This window comes from Neovison vison, chromosome 2, assembly GCF_020171115.1.
Source record: "Neovison vison isolate M4711 chromosome 2, ASM_NN_V1, whole genome shotgun sequence".
NCBI classification, from domain to species: domain Eukaryota; kingdom Metazoa; phylum Chordata; class Mammalia; order Carnivora; family Mustelidae; genus Neogale; species Neogale vison.
In genome coordinates this window covers 13,354,491-13,374,885 of record NC_058092.1, presented here as the reverse complement: position 1 = coordinate 13,374,885, position 20,395 = coordinate 13,354,491, and the positions used below count along the sequence as shown (strand labels likewise).

The 20,395-nt window shown below is 56.4% G+C and overlaps 1 protein-coding gene across 2 annotated transcripts in view; it reads right to left on the bottom strand.

Annotated features, from left to right (window-relative positions):
• The window catches only part of PAX7 (paired box 7), a 95,629-nt gene that overhangs the window by 10,382 nt on the left and 64,852 nt on the right, over window positions 1-20,395 (bottom strand). The window lies entirely within an intron of this gene.

Here is a 20,395-nt window from a genome sequence, read left to right as displayed (position 1 = left end):
TTGGGCTCCCTGCCTAGCGGGGAGTCTGCTCCTCTTCCCCCTGTTGCTCCCCCAGCTTCTGCTCTCTCCTCTCTCTCTCTTGCTCTCAAATAAATAAATAAAATCTTTTAAAAAAAAAATGATCAGTGGCTCCTCATCGCCTCCCAGATAAACAGGACAAAGTCTTTTTGTGATCAGACCGCTACCTACCTATTCTAACTCCTCCCTCTCTTCCTGCCTTACACATTGCGTCCTGGCTACCAAGTGATATGGGATTTCCTGAAGACATCTGTCATTCATTCATTTATTCATTCAACAAACATTTCATAGAAGGCTACCATGTGCCAGGCTGCAGATAGGGATGGACCCACCTTTGCCCCACCAGCACAGACATTGTGCCTGCTACATACTAGGAACCCAGAAAAACCAGCTGAATTCATGGATATCACTTAACAAGTCTGTAGTGAGCACCTATTACGTGCCAGACATTGAGCTGGACATGGAGGATGCAGCAGTGAGCACCAGCTACTCCATGCCCTCGTGGAGCCAGCCCCTCCTGAAGGAGGCTGACAACAAACCAGTAAATACATAATATAATTTCTGATGCTGAGAAGTATTTATAGAGGATAGACAAAGGGGATAAGTACAGTAGTCAGGCAAGAGCTCCCCAAGAAGTGCTATCCAGCAAGACCAGAAAGAGCCAACCAAAGAAGGATGTAGCAGAAAAGCTTTGCAGGCAGCGGAGCCAGCAAGTGCAAAGGCCCTGGGGTGGGAGCATACCCAGCAGGTTTAAGAAATAGGAAGAAGGTCAATGCTGAGAGTGAAAATCCCGAGAGCTCCAAGGCCTCTTGGAGTTTGTCAGAAGGGGCTTGTGTGGTGCTCAGGGACTGAGGGTGGGGGGCGCTCAGCACCAGCTCAGGCCAGGGGAGATTTTTCCTGTAATGGGATTTGTTCAATGGGATTTGTCCCGGAACATCAAATCAAATCCACATCTGGGAGAGGTGTGAATGAGGATGCAAGGAGGCTGCACACTCTCTCCCATAGTCCATGGTGGCCTATGGATCAAAGGGCTGCCATTTCATCCCATGCCCGGTCTCCAGGCATGGCAGTTTCCAAGCAAGTGGGACAGGACCCAGCTGAAGAGAGGTGGTAGCATTGACTCCTCCAGCAACCGAGCTATTATTCCCCCTATTATGCAGACAGGGAAACTAAGGCACAGAGAAGAGGAAAGGCACACCCCGGATCACAAAGCCAGGAAGCGGCAGGGTTGGGATTTGAACCCGGGTCTCCCTGACCCGGAGCTGTGCTGCTTCCGACTAGGCTGTGCCAGAGACGGTAGGGAGAGAGGCCCTTGACAACCTGGCGGTGGGGGGTGCTGAGGACCCAAGTGGCCCTCTGTGGCCCCAGGCTGGCCCCTGGACCCCTGGAAGCCTCTCTCCACCCGCAGAAGCAGGAAGCTTGGGCCAGGGTTAGCGGCCCAGCCAAAGTCTGGGGCCTGCAAACTTTTGAACTTGAGGAAGTCCCAGTCTGATGCGGTAATCCACCCCCCTCAAGAATGCTAAGGCCTCTCCCCCGGTGGGTTTTACTTTTTTCCCGGTGACCTTGCTTTCGCTAATGTATTACTTCTTGGTACGTTACCGTTACTAACTCAAAATCAATACCGACCTCCACATCTGTAAGGTTTTATCTGAAGGCAAATCTCCGGGCTGTCTGTCAGGCTGAGTGACAGCCGTCCCTTCCTTGGGCCCCCACCCGCCGCAGCCCCCGCCCGCCCCCAGCCCCTTCCTCTCTCTCTGCTCTAAATCAGTCCCAGCCTCCACCAGACTAAATCAATAAGGGGCGGCCTCATCCCCCTTCCGCCGCTGGGGAGAGGCTTGCAGGTTTGGGGGGTGCGGGCTGCAGGAGCCCCGTGCCAGCCCTCCTTCCACATCCTCCGCTCGCCACCCCCTCCCCGGGACGCGGTGGCGCTCTCCCCTCCTTTAAAAGAAGGGGATGGGAAAAATGTAATTAATTCCCTCCGCTCCTGAGCTGGCCCCAGGGCCTGGGACCGAGGAGGCTGAGCGGTGGGATCTGCACCCTCTGTGATAACCAAGCGCGCTTCGGGAGCGAGGCTGCAATTAGAAGGGGATCGCCATCACGGGGGCTCCGTGGTAGGGTGCGGGGTGGGCGCCTGGGGACCGCGGAGGAACACAGAGGAGACAAGCAAGGGCAGGGATCACGCCTGGAGAGGTCAGGACAGTGGGACATGGAGATGGGACCAGGGCTGGGAGGAGGCCAAGGACCACCGGGACCTGTGTGAGCAGGTCAGGGGGCCCCACCTCCGCAGGGCCAGAGGGGACCCCGAGGCCCCAGAGGGACTCAGCCATTCGCCGCCGGCCAGAATACCCGCACCAGCATCCGGGCTCCTCCGCGGGTGAGCTGGGACCCTCGGTGATTTCTTTAACCTTCTGTGCCTCTGTTTTCTCATCTGTACGATGGGCATGGCAAGAATTGTAGCTACCTATAGGGGCATTGTAACTGAGGAAATGCACCTGGAACGTTTAAGGCAGTGCCCGGCACTGGGGCCTGTTCTCAGCACAGGCTCGCACTCCCCCTCGGCTTTCACTTGGACAAGGCACGTGGCCTGAGCTTGACATCTACTGGAGGGCAGACTCCAGGAACTCCTCCCTGCCCTGACTGTGTCCTTCTCATCCCTTCTTCCCCAGGGGCCTGGCACACAGTGGGAGCTTTCTGGGTGGAGAAGCCCTGCCCCCACACAGAAGGGCATGGGCCCTGACGGCCAGTCTGTGAAGTCTCCAGCAGAAGCTGAGGCCTGAAGGGTGTGGTGACTTCCACTCCAGGGAAGTGTCACCACAGACCAATGGCACACCATCCCCGGGCTTACTGCTACTCCTCCTGCCCTCAGCCTGGGGAGGGGCTCCCTGAGCACTTTCATTTCCATTCCAACTCAGAGCTCTGGGTCATTTCTGATTCTACAAGAGGAGAGGGAGGGGGACATGTTTGGAAGGCAGCCTGTTCCCACCGTCAGGGGAGAAGGCAAGGGCACAGATGGCCAGGAATGGAATGCAACGCTTGAACTTCATGATCTATGTCTCTGTGAGCTTAGGGATTACCAGGGGCAGCCTAGCTCCCAAGGCACCCTGGTCCCCAAGGGCCTGGGGCCTGGAGTCCCTCCCTGGGTGCAGATGGAGCTCACCGGGGTTGACTGAGGGCAGGGGAGGCGGGACACGGCTGCCCCATTGGGCTCTGTCTGCTCAGTTGCTGCCTCCCCACCTTGGCTGCCTGCTGGAATCCGAGGGGAAGTCTTTCAAAATGCCGACACAGTGGGGACGGGACACCTGGATGGTTCAGTAGGTTAAGCCTCTGCCTTCAACTCAGGTCATGATCCCAGGGTCCTGGGATGGAGTCCGGCATCAGGCTCTCTGCTCAGCAGGGAGCCTGCTTCTCCCTCTACTTGCCTCTCCCTCTGCCTGCTGCTCTCCCTGCTTGTTCTCTCTCTCTCTCTCTCTCTGACAAATACATAAAATCTTAAATAAAAAAAATAAAATGCCAATGCCGGGGTGCCTGGATGGCTCAGTTGGTTGGGTGTCCACCGTTGGCTCAGGTCATGATCTTGGGGTCCTGGGATGGAGCCCTGCATCAGGGCCCCCTGCTCAGCGGGGAGCCTGCTTTTCTCTCTCCCTCTGCCCCTTCCCCACCTCTTGCTGCCTCTCTCTCTCTCTCTCTCAAATAAATAAAATCTTCAATATATATATATATATAGAATATATATATTCTATATAGAATATATATATATATATATACATCTCCAATGTTTATATATATATATATATATATATTCACATAATGCCGCTGCCAGGATCTCTCACCTGGAGATGCTGATTAGTTGGTCTGAGGGTCTGGACATCAGGAGTGTTTAAAGCCTGCTGCCCCTGCTGCCCCTGGTGAGTCTAATGCGAAGCCAAGTTTGCGAGCCACTGCTTTCGAATCATTGTTATTACCGCTACACACACATAGTAATGACGGCAAGTCCTCACCCACGTGGAGAAGACATGGGCGCGCACACCAAACACACTGACACGCGTGCCGACTGCACACGGCCTTGGGCAGACACACCAACACGAACACACAAAGAATGATACACATGAAAAAGTGTGCATACGCACACAGCTGGGTCACAGCCCGTCACATGTGTCACAGACCCACACGCAAACACGCACACACATTCACACACACTGCAATCTCACAACACAATCGCCAGCTCACGGAGGCAAGCCTACGAGCCTATGTTCACCTTACCGCAGCCCCCAATGGACCCCCAGGCACACATCACACAAACACACCCCCAGCCTGTCCCACCGCCCGTCCCAGCTCCTCACTGGGATTAGTGCAAGCGAGAAATCACCCACCCAGGCAGCCAAGCAGCCCCGCTCCCCCTCTCTCCTGCTCCCGTCTTGCTAAGAGGATCGGCCCCCTCCCCTCTCCCTGCCCCCTGTGGACAGCAGTAATGGGCTTCGGGTGCTGACTTTGAGCTTCCAAACAAGATTTCCTGCCGGTCTCCCCATCCCCGCCCCCCTTAGCCTTCCATCTCTCTGCCTATGGCCCTCACCCTCCCTCCACTGTGCACATCTCAACCAGGAGAGCTGGTGCCCCGCCTGCCCGGCCCGCTCCCCTGCCCCCTCCATGCACCCCCTGACCCCAGCCTCTCTCCTGCACCACCACCAGCCTCCCGCGAATGCTCTTCTAAGCCTGGTTACCGCCATTTTCTGGCCCAGCACAGCACCTTACAGTTTCCAAAGCATTTCCCTTCAAGCCTCCAACCTTTCCAGATGAGGGACAGGCTTAGGGGCTCACGGAGAGTCACCTGGGGGAGTGGCATCAGTGCGGCAAGAACCCTCAACGCCTGACTTCTAGTCCAATACTCTGGTCCTGCACCCAACTCGGGTCTTCTTTTACCATAGAGAGCTCTACGTCATTCCTGGGTCCGTGTGTGTGCGTGTGCGTGTGTGTGCATGTGCCTGTGTGTGTGTGTGTGTGTGTGTACAGTGTGGGTGTACATGGGGATATCACATGTGGGAATATTGCATGTGTGTCAGAATATGATGTGTGTGCACACATGCGTGTGCATGAGAGAACTGTGTATGAATATATGAACTGTGTGTGTGTGAGTCTACATGTGTGTCAGTATTGCACGTGTGTGTGTGTGTGTTCAAATATGTGTCCTGGGTGCCCCCTCTATCTGATCTTCCCAAGGGAGGGTATACCCCAGGGCTGGGGATTCAGCGGGTCACTGACTGCTGTCTCTGACTGGAGGGGGACTCCCCAGCCCCAGACTCCTCTGGGTTCTCTCTCCCTTCCACGTAAAGGTCCAACATAGCTGACCTGAAAAGACCAGGAGAGAAGGTCTGTCTGTTTGCAGAGGGAGGCAGGGAGGGTAAACTCCGCAGAGAAAGTCTTCAGCCTAGGGTTGGGTAAGAACTCCCAGAGGACGGAGGAAGATGAAAGAAGGCTAAGCAGGAAAGTCTTGGACTTGGGCCTCACCCAGAGGATGCTGCCAGCCTTGCGGTGGCACTGACCCTGATCCTGACCCTGACCTGGATTTAGCCAGGAGTGGCTGGGGGCAGACTTGCTGTCCTAGTCCCAGTGCCTGGCATGTAGTAGATGTCCAACTAATATTGACTGAGTGAATGAATGAATGAATGAATGAATGAATGAATTTATCTGTCTTCCCCAGCACAGGGCCTGGCATGGAGTTCCATGAATGAAAAGAAGAAATGGAGGGGTCTTGTGGCACATTCACACCCGGCTCCTCCCCTCCATGGATTTCAGAGCCCCCTCCCCACCCTGGGGGTCCATGGGGCCCAGCTAAAGACTAAAAGCAGGGGGGATGGACAGAATGATTCCCATGCATTGTCTAAGAAGTTAAAGATACTCTTTTTGTAACACATACACACACGCGCACGCGCATGCGCTCCCGTACATCTCCAATGTTTACTCTACGAGATGTCAATCTCCAAAATCTGGAAACATCTAGAAATATCTGGAAGCCCTGGAGAGGGGCTGGCTTTGGCATCCCCTCCCTGGATGGTTTCTGAGTAAGGTATCCAAGCCAGGATGGCCGGGGACTCCTGGCTGCCGGCGGAGGTGGGAGCTAGTGGGGTGGGGTGCAGTGGGATCCGGGGACCATCTCTGATGGGGCGATAGTGGCGGAGGGGGATTAGAGCAACCGCTCTGAGCGGCGGCGGGGCTGGAATAGGAAGGGGCCGATCGCCGGGAAAGATATGACTATTTAAAGATAATGATTGCATAAATTTAATTAGCACACTTTCACGCGGCAAATGGCCGTTTTGTAATTAATGTATCTGGCCTTACTAAGCATGAAAGATCCCATCTCCTCCCCCTCCCCTCCCGCTCCCCCTCCTCTGCGGCCCTAATGAAAGACAGAGAGCAAGTGACAGAAACAGTTCGTCCATCAGTGGTTCCGCAGCTCCAGGTGTCAGGGGCGTAATTGGCTGAGCCGAGGGGAGGGGGGGTGGGAGGGCTGGGGGGGGGGGCGAAGGGGGCCTCCTGGACTCTGGGTCCAGGTTGGGAAAGGAGGGGAAGGAGGAGGCCTAGGCTCTCGGCCCCCCTGGCGTGGGGGGTGCTCCCCCTTGGTAATTGCCGGAGACGAGGACACAGATTGGCCGTGGCAGGGAGCGAGTGCTGGCAGGGAGGCCTCGTTAGTACCTGGGCAGACAAGCTGGCACATATCACAATGCGTTAAGGACTCCCAGCCGTGATAGCTCAGGCTGGCGTCCCCTCTCCAAGGAGCCAAGTCCCTGAAGCAGAATGACCAAATGCCCCCCCCAACCCACCCAACCCCGTTATTGAGAGGCTCAAAAGGAAAACTAATCATTGGCTTCCTTTATGAAACACCTACTGTGTGCCAAGCACCTACTATGGGCAGGCAGCTCTGCCATTCACCCCTTAAACCTACAGCTGGAAGGATGGGTATTTTCATCTTCCTGAAATTGGAATGCATTTTACCACCTGTCATGTCTGACCAGGGCTGTCCCAGCAGCCAGGTAGCATCCGTGTCCCGCAGCAGTGACCACGGAGCTGCGTGTGAAGCTTTTCACGATGCCTTCTGATAAGATCAAGGATGGGCCAACATTGAATTGTCCTAGGTTCAAGGAAATAAGGGTATTGGCTGTTCCAGGTTCTAGGTCAGGAAACTGAGTCTCGGGGAAGCAAATTACTTCTCTGCAGTCTACACAATGAGTGAGTGCTGGGCTGGGATCTGAACTCAGAAGGTATAATGCTGAAGACGATTTTCCCACTAGCATCTACCTAAAAAAACCCACTGCAGGGCAGGCTCGGAATCCTTCCTTCCCCCGTGATGCCATTCCTGGTGGGCTGGCGAAGATGCTTGGCTGACTCTGTAGGAAAGCCTCTTTGTTAGGTGCTTACAGGGATCAATCGTGGTAACGTCCTTCAGATTCAGAACAGCCTGGTTTTCCTGGAGGATGACCAGGTAACAGAATGGAGAGGGTTCCTGCTGGTCTGCCCCTTACCCTCGCACTGTGACCGCCTCGGGGCTGTGTGCACACCCACCTCTCCGACAAGGCCCCTCCACCGTCTTCACCCGCCGGCCTCTGCCAGGTTCAGCCACCAGCCCCTGCCCGGTTTTCTCGGTTTTCTCCGAGGCACAGGGTGCAGGGAGGCCCCGAGCCAGCCTAGGCCGGGTGGAACAGGGCCCAGCAAGCCCTCTCCTGGACCAAATTCAATTTCAAAGCTTAATGAGTTTGCAGAGGAGCCGGGTGAGCTACTCTTTGCCGGCTGGGTGGTTCCCGGCCAGGCCACCGAGCGCGCAGCGGCCCGAGCAGGGAGAGCCCTGGGCTCCATCGACGGTGGCGGGGGCACAGAGCGAGTGAAAAATGTCAGAGCAAATTGTTCTTGACAGCGTTAATATCTGCACCTCATAGCAATAATTACATGTAAATAAATAGCAAAATCACAGTCAGCTGGAGGCAGCTTGGGGAGGACAGACGCGGCTAAGGACCAGCTGGGGACCCGAATGCGTTGCTCCAGCCTTTTCTTCCCTCCTTCCAGTCTCTGCTCCCCCCCTCGCCCACAACCAGATCCTTGCTGCAGCACGCAACGGAGACCTCAAGTTCCTGGCCGCTTGTATTAAAAATGGGAGGGAAAAAAGAACACGTTTGCGTTCCGCCCCCTCCCCCACCCCGCATGGCTCACCCTGTTCTCATCCAGCTGTGGGGGGACAGCTGGAACAAGCATCCTCCCCGCCTCTTCCTCTCCTCTCTCTCCGAATATGTCCCTCCACCTGCGGGTCTCTTAGAGAGACTCGCCTCGGAAACCCACATCCCTGCCCTGACCCCTGTCCCCGGCACCGTGCTGGCCTTCTCCTGGCCTTGACCTCCGCACAGCTGCCCCGACCAATCACCTTCTGATCCAATCATCTTCTCGGTCACCCAGACCCCACACGTCCCCAGCCAGCCCGACAGCCCTGCCGCTGAGCAACAACACACATCCCACGAAGTCACCAGCCGAACGTGGCGCAACATCCTGACACAACCCTACTTTACGGCCCTGTTGTGACCAACAAATATGGCGGTGCCATGGCCAAGAACCCAAAAGGCACGTGCGTGTCTGTGTCGCAAGTCTGTGTCCCCAGGGCCCCGAGAGTACACACTCCAGCCATAGCAGGGGGACTCTGAGAGAAGCTGAGAAGCCCAGTGTGCGACCAGAGTCGCCTCTTGCTATCCCACTGGTTTGCTTCTGTGCTTCTGTCTGCAAAAGCAAGGACCAGTCTTACCCACGTCTGGGTTCACAGACCTTAGCAAAAGGCCCCCGGAGGTGTTTGAGGGACCAGGAAAAGAAACCAGAAGGAAGTGGAAGGGCTAGGAGGATAGGAGAGGAAGGAAGGGAGAGGCTAGGAAGGTGGGAAGGAGGGAGAAGGGAGGAAGCGGCTGCCCAGGCACCTGACACTCTTCAGATGAGGCCAGATGAGTCCGCAGTGGCTGGACTGAATCCAAGGTTCCATCGCCTCCCTCCCCAGAGAGACCCACGGGCCTGTCCTCCAGGGACCCAGGCTCCCTCCCACTTCCTGTCTGCATTGTAGAGAGTTCCCCTGTCTGAGCTCCGCTGCCCCAGGAGAAGGAGCGTCGAGGGCCCTCCAGCGCCGTCCCTGCCTGGCCTGCCTCTCCTGCGCAGGGCAGGGAACGCAGGCTCCATTCTTCATGAAACAAGTATCTTCTCCAGAGCAGCCCCGCGTCCCACACTGTCTTATTTAGTTCACCGACTAATCCACTTATCGAGGATAAAGCGCCTGTGAATCCCCATTTGATAAAGGCAGTCACAAAATTAGCAAAAACGTGCCCACGGCTTCGACGTACCAAACAAACAAGAGGCTGGGGACGGCTGTGCAGAGATGTTGTCTCTCTCTGGTCCCCGGGCCCCAGAGAGATGCGGGAAGAGATAGCAGCTTTCTCACGGGGCGCTGCAGGCTGGGAAGGCGATGCCACGGGTTATTTGGGAAGGGGGCTGGGCAAGTGGCGATAGGAGTTGGAATGGGGTCCCGGCTCCCTCCGACACTGCGTGCACCCCATTGCCAGGCTGGGGTCCCAGCTCCCAGTACGGCCCAACTCCATGACCCTGTGCTCATCACACCTCCAAATACCACTGCTCAGCATCCTGGCTGACGGCCCTTCATGGCTTTCACTCTATCTGGACAGCGTTCCAAGCCTTGCATGTGTTAACTAACTCCTCTGCTCCTCACTACACCCCTGGGAGATCGGTACCCACGTTTTACAGAGCAGGAAACCAAGGCCCAGAGAGGTCAAGTCACTTGCTCAAGAACACACAGCTGCTAGCTACTGCCTCCAGCTGGAGAGTTATCGAAAACTCTCCCACTCAACCCTGGACAATTAAAACTTAGTCTCCATCTCTGACTATGGTCCCCAACCCTGACAGCAGTCTGACCACCTGGCCGTACCCACCCCATGACTCATGGCCCCTTCCCTGCCACGGCAAAGAGCCTTCAGGTTGCTGAAGCCTGGATGCCCCCTCCAAAATCTGACAATGCCAAATTCAACTCCCTGTGCCTCTGTCCGAGTCAACGTTATTCTTTGCCCCATGTCTACCATTAGCGACTGTGGCATCTAGCAGAGCACAGAAGTCTCCCCGTGTCACCCCAAGGGGCTCCAGGCCCTTGGAGGACACTACTTCCTCTCGACCGCGGCAGCTGGGTTGTTAATGCCATCACACAGATGGGAAAACAAAGACATGAATAAAACCTCAGCCTGAGCCAACTGACCCGTCTGAGTGGGGCTTCGAGGAAGGGATCTTTTCTCTGCTCTTGGTGGCTGGAGAAGGAAGAGGAAGGAACAAGGAGGGGCTTCCGGAAGGCTCGGTCCCGGTGCTGCCCACACAGCCGCTGGCTTGGGGAGGAGGGACTGGTCTCTGGCCTGGGGGGGCGTGGGGACATTAATCACAGGGAGCACCTGTGGTGGGGGGCATCTGGAACTAAAGGGAAACACTTGTCAGAAGGGCAGGACTTCTTAACCCAAGGCTCCGGGGGCTCTGAGACCAACCACTGCCCCGCCAGGAGGCCAGGGCCAGGAACAGGGCATCTGGGGGTCAGGCCCGGGCAGCCCCCTTTGCTTGGGAAAAGGTGCTGCCATGGACACCTGGCCTGCAGAGGGGAGGAGGGAGCACAGAGCAGCAGGCTACGGTCAGGGCATGAAGACACCTTTCTGCTGCTGCTGCCTTCCTGCAGGAGGAGGGAGCCAAGGGCACACAGCTGGGAGGTGGTGAGGCTGGGGCTCCTGCTGCAGAGCCCGCTGTATCTCCCTCAAACCCTCTCTCCGTGTGCCCCCTCCAGCTTCGGGGGCCTCCTCCTGTCTCAGCTCCCTGTCCCCACCCCACTTCTGTAAGTACATGTCCCTCCAGTTGGGCCCCTGAGTACCCATCACGCCTTGCTTGCCGGCCTCCCTGTTTGCTCTTTGTTTTCCTGCCCCTGTCCCTGCCCCTGTCTGCGCGCCCCTCCCCGCATAGCTCTGTCTCGCCTTCTTTCCTTCTCTCTCCTCCCTGTTTCTGTCTCTCACAGTCTCTGGGTGTCTCTCTCTTCACGTTTCTATCCCTCCATGGGCTTCTCCCCCAGACTCTCTTTATCTCCCCCTACCTCTCTCCCTCTCTCCCCATGCCCCCGCTGCTCCCTTTCCCTGAAGCAGCTTAGACCCTGTCTCTCTCTACGGGTCTGCTGGTGTCTCTCTGCCTTTCACTCCTGCATACCTCCAGCAGGAGGCGCCTCCCGTATCCACCTGGAGCTTCCTCCGCCAGACCTGAGCCCACCCTGCCTCGCCCCGGGGGCCAGGCTCACACCCTGGCCCAGCTGGCTGTCACCATAGCATAGGACTGCCCGGCCAGGGGAACACTCAGGCCACCCCCCCCCTCCTGCTTCTCTTCTAGGCCTTCCTTGCAAGGCCCCACCCTTCTCTTGCCTCTGCTGTCCAGGGCGGTCCACTGAGTCACCGCAGGGAGCTCACGGGGATTCTGAGGGCTGGACAGTGGCACAGGCCACTTCAGCCGGCGCTTCTCAAACTTTCCTGAATCCCCTGGGACCTTGAGATCCAGACCAGACCCAGAACAGCCAGGGTCTAGTCCAGCCTCTGCCTGTCCTGGCAGCCCAGCACAGAGGGGAGTTTCCTCTCTGCCATCTGGCAGACCTGGGCTTTGGATGCCAACGTTATCCCTTGTTCCTGACCTTGACCTTCGGCTCTCTGAGTATGCAAAATGGGCCTGATGATTCCAGAACCTCAGGATTCAGTGAAGATCAAATCATGGAATAGGGCAAAGGTACTCATGGATATCCAGGTTCTAAACAAATTGATGATATCATTGCCTTCACTATGGACAATATCAGAGCTGAAAGAGCCACCCAGTTCCTGCTCCTTCGGGAGCCAAAGCAGGGAGGGACCGCATTTGGGACAGCTGCTTCCTCCCTAGAGAGGGAGCATGGAATCAGCTGGGTTTGAGGTCAGCATCCAGGGACCTGGGGGAGGACATGGGGAGTTAGGGGAGCGGGAGCTGGGGTGGGAGCATTATCTGTGGTGGGGAAGGGAAGGCAGGCCCTGTGGGAGGCTCAGGAACTTCTGCCTTGGGCATCACGTCTCAATTTCAGCCTGGATGTGCCCCCTTTGTATAAGACACTTGACAGGGGCCCTTGTAGGACCTCTACCCTCCAACCCTGAACATCAGACCCACTGTCTGGAGAGAAGGGTGCATGCTGAGCCCTCATACTCTCGCTGGTCCCCAAGAGACCATCAGGATGGAGGGACAGGAGCTGGGCAGGGGTGGGTCTTCCTCACACATCCCACCCAGCTTTCCTCTTCTGGTGCTCCACACTCCAGATTTCCCAGGGCTTTGTGTCAAAGTGGGGATAGCCCATGGCACGGGGAGCAGAGGCAGAGCTGAAGGCAAGGCTGTCCGTCCAGCCACTGGCACACCGACTCATGTCCTCTGAAAAGCCTTGTTAATCCCTGAGTCTTTCTAGGCAGTGAAAAGGGTGCAGGGCCGCCGTAGGTGTCTGTCTTAGTAAGAGGAGGCACTGGGTTGAGTTCTCTCTTTCTAGGATGCATTCTGCCTTGGACACTGCTGGAAAGGGACACTGCTGGAAAGGATCTGAACAGTTCAGTTCAGACAGACCCTACCCTGAGGTCACTTCCTAAAGAAAGGGGAGGTCAAGGTGCTCCTGAAGCTGACAGGGGGGCCAAAGCTTGCTAATCCAGTGCTTTGATAATCCAGGCTGCCTCTGATGGTGTCTTTGAAAATAAGGATTCTCCTGTTCCCCATGCAGACCTAGGGCATCAACCAATCGGGGTAGAGCCTGGATTTAAATTTTTAACAGGCATTCCAGATCATTCTGATGCACAGGCTTGGGAACGACATTCTCTACTGAATCCTAGATTCTTCGGCCGCCCCCTCCCCAGAAACGGGGCGCTCAGGGCTTTATGACATCACCCCATTCCATGCCAGCTTGGATGTGGACGTCCTGGGCTGAATTCTGCCTCCCCGTGACCTCCACGCCCTGCCACCAATGGGAACCTGCTGGCTCTCTTGCCCCGCAAAAGACAGCTTTGTGGAGGTTTCTGGTAGAATGGTGGAGGTTCCCCTCTGATTTACTTTACAAAATCTGACCTCCCGAACCTCCAAGTGGGACCGCAGCTTGCCAAGGAAGGTGGCTGGAATCACAGCTGAAACCCTCCAGGTAGTCTGTCCGGCTCAGCCAGCCCGGAGGAAGGGATTTCCCTTGTAGGGGAATTCGGGGCAGGGGGGGGGGGTGCTGTCACAGATACCCCTCTACCCTCATTCCTCTCCTTGTCTGGGGCACCCCCTTTTCGCCAGAGACTTTAGGCTTCTGGCTTGCTTGCTTGTCTCTTGCAGAACTAGCCGGGAGGAAGGTCCTCGAAGGCAGAGGCCACGGAGCTGGGCAATGAACAAATGGCCAGGGCGTCCAGCCATGCCCACAGCTGTCTACTGGATCCCTATTGTGTGCTAGGTTTTGTGGTGGAGACATGAGCCACCAGGATAACCTGGTCCTGGCTTTAGGGGGAGATGGCAGTATCCAGAAAGTTAGAATTCAGGGTCCGGAAGGTTTCTCAGAGGAAGTGGCCTCTGGGCTGAGACCAGACAGATGAGTGGGGGTTTGGCTAAGTGAAGGAGGGAGGCTGAGCATGTTCCTGGGGAGGGAAGGGCAAGTGCACTGGGGCAACGGGACCGAATGAATGCACAGGGACTGGGGGAGGAGCCCTGGCCCCACCGAGGAACTGCGTTTCTGCCTGCTTCTCTCCGTCTCTCCGGAGCGCCAGCCTGGCCCCCGGCTCGCCCACTGTCGCCGCCCGGCCCCTGGGCCACCGTGCGCACTTGGCCGGACCGCCGGCCGGACCGACAGCGCGCGTTCCGGGGGCGGCCGGGCTCGCGCTCCTCCCCGGTCCCGGGCCCGGGCAGCAGGAATTAAGCAGGCCGCCGAGCCCGAGCGCGTCCTTATCTCGGGGAGACAGTTGTTGGGAATCACTTTGACTGAGTGGTTTTGTCTCCCCGCATTTTCCACTGTCAGGCGGCCTCGGGCCATGGATCAAAGGCGCGGCGGCGGCAGCGGCGGCAGAGCGCAGGGAGGGGAGGGCGGGCGCGCGGATCCGGCCCGATCCCTCGCCGCACCCCCCCCCGCCCCCGCCCAGACTCAGCACCCCCTCTCCCAGCCAGGAACCGCGCCCAGCCCCCGCCCGGAGACTCACCCCTTCCCACCCAGGGTCGTAAGCCTGCAAGGTCCGTCGGAGAGGGGAGGTTGGGAAAGGAGAAATAGGGGGTTGGGGGAGCGGGGGCTGGAGACACAGGGGAATGAGAGAAGGAGTGGAAAAGAATGAGAGATTAGGGGAAAGAGAATGGAGAGCAGGACTGGATTTGGGGAGAGAGGGGAGGAGGGAAGAAAGGGGTCTAAGAGCAGTCTGGATGCAAGTCCGGTGAGGGACAGGGGGCAGGGAGGGCTGGGGAGCTGGAGCAAGGAGTGGGGGAAGCGGAGAAACAGAGGGAAGTGTCCAGGAGAAACCCAGGTTCGTTTCCCATCAGCTGGGACCAAGAGAAAGTTCTGGGCTGAAGAATGGGGATGGGACGTGGAGGCAAGACAGACTAGAGACAGAAAGGGGGAGGCATGACCGCCTGGGCTGGGGGTGTGGCCCAGGGAGGGGGGGAGTCTGTCGTCCTAAAGAAAGTGCTGTCCTTCATCACTCACAAGGAAACAGGTGCCGAGTGCAAGTGACTGAGCGAGGCCGCACAGGAATGGGGATGGCGCTCAGGCTTGACCTTCCAAAGTCGCCAGCGGTGCCTGGGAGACACTGGTCTGGATCTCAGATGCTCCCAGGAGCCCCAGGGGAGGATGTTCTCTGCCTATTTCCCCTCCAGCAGCCGTTATCCTACAGCCGAACTCCCCGGGATGGCTCAGAACACCTGTCCCCACTCCCAAAAGTGTTGGAGAAAAGTTCACAGCTGGGGAGAGGGCCAGGAGAGAGGAGGGGCTGCTGGGGAGGGTCAACAGAGAGGGGAACCCTGGGGCTGAGGTTGGGGCAGGGCAGAGGCCTAGACAAGGAGGCAGGAAGGAGCAGGGGGAACTTCAGGGCACCGGGGGAACATTATTTCTGCAACAGGATGTCTGGGGCCTGGCCCTGCCCCAACTCACTGTGTGGCCTTGAAGCCCCATCTGCAAATAGCTACCCCGAAGTGTGCCAGATGCCAACACGCTTTGCAGATCTCAATGTGCTCATTCCTCGGACCACTCTATTAGATGGGAACAGCCGCTAGACCCAACTGACGGCAGGGGAAACTGAGGCAGAGCAGAATCTCCTTGGAATAACGCAGGTAGGAAGTGACAGTGCTAGAGACTGGGACCAGGTGCAGGGACCCCAGAGCCTGCTTTCTTGCCTCTTAGGGCACTGGGAATAGTGACGATGAAAACTCACCAGCAAGTGGGAAACAGACCGTTCTCATGACATGTGCCAGGGGAGAGCATGGTCTCTGGCGCCGGACGGGCAGGGCTCAAGTCCCTGGCTTGCCTCTTGTTAGCGATTTGTCTCAGGTAAATGATTTAAACTGCTTGGTTTCTCTGTACCCTCCCCCCCATTTAGGAGACCCTCCCCCCCATTTATGAGGCCCTCCCCCTCCAAAGGAGATGGTGCAAAAAGATTAAATGAGCTGATCCCACGTGAGGGGCTTCGCACAGCGTCTGGCCTATGTAAGTGCTCTGGAAAAGGAACAGTTCTTTTTACCTAGTATTGTCTAGTAATACAAGCACTTTCAATACAGCGGTAAAATGTGACAAATGCACAGGGAAAGCACAACTAACCCACCATGAGGGGGTGAGCAAAGGTCCTGGAAGTTGGCCAAGTCTTAAGGAATAAGCGAGAGCAGTTTCGAGATGACAGGGTAGGGGAGGAGGAGTCCCAGTAGAGAGACACAGAAGAGAGACACAGGAGTCGTCCCGGTGGGCACAACATCCTAGGGGCAGGGGACGGTGTGACTCTTTGGAGACCCTCCCTCCCAGGACCCGCTGCGTGTCCTAGCTGGGGATCTACCCCGCCTCCCAGGTCCAGTCACTGCCATCCTGGCGGCCGCTGGGGACCCCAGGGACTGGCCTGGAGCCACTCGGCGCATCTGCCTGCTGTATTAATTGCTAATCTCCCTCATTTTCTTCCCCTCTATCTGCTGGGACTGTCTCATTCCAAGCCCCCGTGCTAATCACAAAGAAGGGCAAATCCTCTATCTGCATTCTTTCCCACCCAACCAGGCAGCTCTGGGATGCTAAAGCGAAGGCCTGCTGGGAAGCCCAGAAGGCCCAGGCTGGGGCCCCATGAGGGTGAGGAGGGGGTCCAGGACACAGAGGAGGGCCAGCCCCTGCCCACAGATCTAGGGGCTGTGACTCACAGGCTCGTACAAAGAACCCACAGAAATCGCAGACTCTGAGCGGGAAGGTTCCTTACTAGCAGCCGGACCATCTCTTTCATTGCACAGATGGGGAAACGAAGGCCCAGAGGGGAAGCATCTACCGAAGGTTGCACAGTGGGGGAGAAGCAGAGCCGGCAGAGAGCTCAGATCTCCTGAATTTCCAGTTGAAAACTGGCCACGCCAGACCTCTGGTCCCAGAAAAGAAATGGCCCAAGAGAAGGAGGAATAAGGCTCATTCGGTTTCTAATCAGAGCAGGGAGAAGCAGAGAGGAGGAAACTGTCACTTATTGATCTCTTACTATATGCCCAGGATGGTACGGATGGTACTAGGTGTTTCCCATGAACATTCCCAAGGCCTCATTATTGCTCATAATCCTGTGGGGTGAGCAGTATCGGCCTCATCTAATAGCGGAGGAAACCGAGGCTTGGAGAGCTCATGTAACTTGCCTGTGGTCACAAAGCGAGGAAGCAGGAAGCTGGTGTCGGAACCCCGGGCTGTAGGATCATTCCACCTGCCCATGACGCATCTGCACTAGACCCGGATTTCGTACTTGCCCTGTGATTTGCTGTTGTCTTGCCAGCACCAGCCTCCTACCCCTTCCCTAAATATTGTCTCCCCTGAAATATACTTGGTTAGAGAGAGAGAGCCATGTTGTTTCTTTTTTGAGCCTCCCTAGAAGCTGTGTTAGTAACAGGAGCTAGGGAAATGAACTTGAAGGGAGTCGTAGGTAATGACATTCAAGTGCAAACCAAATGATCAGCGGCCTCAAAAACCTTTTTGGGAACAGAGCAGAGCGTGTGATCAGGTTTCAGAGGCTTAGGGGCTCACCAGTGGTGGTCGGAGGCCTACTATGTACCAGACGCTGGGGTCTGTGCGGTGCCAAAATGAATTATCAGCCACTGGGTGCTAAGGCCTCGCCCACTAAAGAGCACGTCCCTGCCATCCAGGCTCCCCTTCTCACCTTGCTTGAGCACCCAGTCTCACTCTGCCTGTGGTAAGCTCACACCCCTAGCTTCTCAAGGTGCACGGTCCAGATTGCTGCACCTGGTAGGCGGAAAAAAACAGCCCAGAGCAGCCCCGACGGAGGGCAGCCCTTGACCTACATCTCTTTTCCAGACTCAGAGACGTGGACTCCAGATGCTGTCTTTCCAGAATCCCACCCAGTCCTCTAAGGAAGGAGAAAGGGCCAGGGGTGACCCTCTTACTTCTCCCTCGATGATAAAAAAGACCCTAAAGTCACCCAGAAGCAATAAACCAGCCCCCCCCCACAATTTCCTGCACATAGGCATGACCTGACTTCCTCAACCGCAGTCTGGAAAGTTCCTGATCCCAGCCAGTCTCGCCTCCCCAGCCCCCCTCCACCCAGGAAAAATGGGTGAGAAAGGCAGAGAAATAAACAGGGGTCTGTTTTCACAGGAGATGAGGCTCTGTCCGGGCCTCTCCCTGTGGGCTGGAGCTGAGCCTTTGATTGACGGGAGCAGGTGGTTTTGTTTGGCGAGGAGCTGCCGGGCAGGGGCAGCCGCGGTGGGGGATAACTCAGCTTTTCCCACTGAGGTGGGTTAACTGTGGACAAAGGCAAAGCTGGTTGTGAGAGCAGGATCTTGGCAGGGTCTGTCCCTCTAGGGACTGGCTGGGCTCAAGGATGCCTCAGGGCCCCACGGCGGATTCTATGAGCCCTGGGACTCACCTCTGCCCTAGGGCTGGCCTGGCTAGGAGTCAAGGGGAAAGGACACTTGGGGTGCGGGGTCACCTGATGAGCTGAGCCAATACTACCCACCGCCCCTGCCTGGAGCCTCGATCAGGGCTCGGAAGAAAGGCTGGCAGGTGTGGATGTGGCAGAGGGGTGTCTGGGAGCTGGACTAGCCCTGGGCACGAAGAAAGCCAGCTGGGGAGGGCCAATGCTGCCCAATGGCATTTGGCTTTAAGGCTAAGAAACTCTGGCCACAGACTGTAGCCCTTCCCATCAGCTGACCCCGGACCCCGTTACTGTTGGTCACCATGAGAAATGGGTATGTGGGGTGGGTGGGGTGACTCAGCTCCTCTGTAATCCTGGGGAAAACCACTCAGAGTCAGAGCCATGTCCTTCCAACCTGAGCCAGTCACTTTCCATCCTTGCTCATCCTTTCCAGGGACCTGAGGCAGGACAGCGGAGAGAGCCTTTCCCTGTGTTTTCTGCAGAAGAGGGTGCTTCCCGCACCCAGATCCTCTCTTCCCAGGACTGGGGTCAGGGGGACATACTACCCTGTCCTGGACTGGAAAGCGAATCAGGCATTTTCCAACTAATGGAAGGGAGGGTAGGAGAGAGAGGAGGGAAGGGAAGGAGGAAAGAGATGGAAGGGAGTAAGGCAGAGTTGGAGGCCAAGATACAGATGCGGATTCGGGGGTGGGGATGGAGGGATGGAGAGAGGATTTAGAATTTATTAAGCACCTGCTATGTACCAGGCATTTTACTCAAATTCTCCCTTTATCCTCATGGCACCCCCTGAAAGGTCGGGATTATCACTCCCATTCTCAGACGAAAAAAACGAAGCCCAGAGAGGTTAAGCAAGTTGCCTTAGGGCCACACAGCAACTCACTAAATGGCCGAACCAGAACTCCACCCCAGAGCTGCTTGATGGCAATGGGCCGTGCAGTGTCTTGCCCCTCTCTTCCTCCTACTGGGTGGTGGGGGGAGGGCCTGTGGGAGAGATCCCCAGGGAGAGGGCAAACCTGGAAGAGATCATGAGATGGCACGGGGAAGGAAGCTGGAGGCAGAAGAGGCGCCCAGAAGGGAGGAGAAGGAAGGGCTGGGCGGGGCGCAGAGGCGCGCTCCCTCCTCACTCGGCTGGGGGCTGGGGTTAAAGCCCCGTGTTCCTACAACCCACTAAGCTGGAGAAATGAATTCTGATCCCTCCAAAACCCAACCTTGGAAAATGTGCGAAAGAAGGGTCTCCTTTCAGGGGAGCAGGAAATCCTCCACACCTCCTCCCGATGCCCTGGTAATGCCAGGATGTCCCCAATCTGCTTTGAGGAATGGAGAGATTAAGAATAATAAAAAAATTGCAATAAAATACGTGTGAAGGAGGGGGTAATTGTGGACAAACGCAGCATTCAAATTCATTTTTCAGCTCTTTTACACACCATTTCAATCTTATTTTCTGCTTGTTAATGAGATCTTGTTGCCTGGGCTAGGCAAAACCTTCCAATATCGGGACGTAATTGCACATAATTTTCTCTCCTACCAGTGATTTGCATCAGTTTTTTAAAAATTCTGGGCTATTTAACACCCCACCATCCCCCTCCCGTCTTCCTGCCTACAAATCTCCCTCTCCCTCCTCCTTCCTCGTCCCTGGTCCAGCAAGACTCATTTTAAATGCTTATTATAAACGTAGTGTCGCCAATAAAGAGAAAAAAAAAAAAAACACAAGGAGGAAGTGATAGGAGAAAGAGGCGCAGGGAGTTTCCAGAGCCCACCGCATGAGGGGTACAGCTCAGTTCCCCAGAGCCTGCGGTCATATTCCGCTGAGGGTCACCGCAAGGCACAGTGCGTGGTCCTGGCTCTGCCACTCAGAGGCTCTGTGGCCTTCAGCAAGTTGCTGAACCTCTCTGAACTTGTTTCTCCAGGCGGAGGGTTTCTGCAGAGTTTCAGTGACTTCCTAGAGCCAGAGTGCTTCCGTGGGATCTGGCTCTCTATAGGTATACGGTTCCCCTGGGACCCTCGCAGAATGCCAGGAGGGGCATCTATTATGGTGAGGCATTCGGATACCCCTTTCATAAAGAAATTAAAATAAAGCCTTGAGCTTTATTCCTATCTGTTTTAGGAGGAAGGGAAAGCTTAGCATTTGTGGATTCGGACTCTGAACCTGACCATGCCCCGTGGGTGCCAACGTCAGCTTCACCAGATGGGGTGCAGGACGCACCTGGGGGGGGAGCAGCAGATAG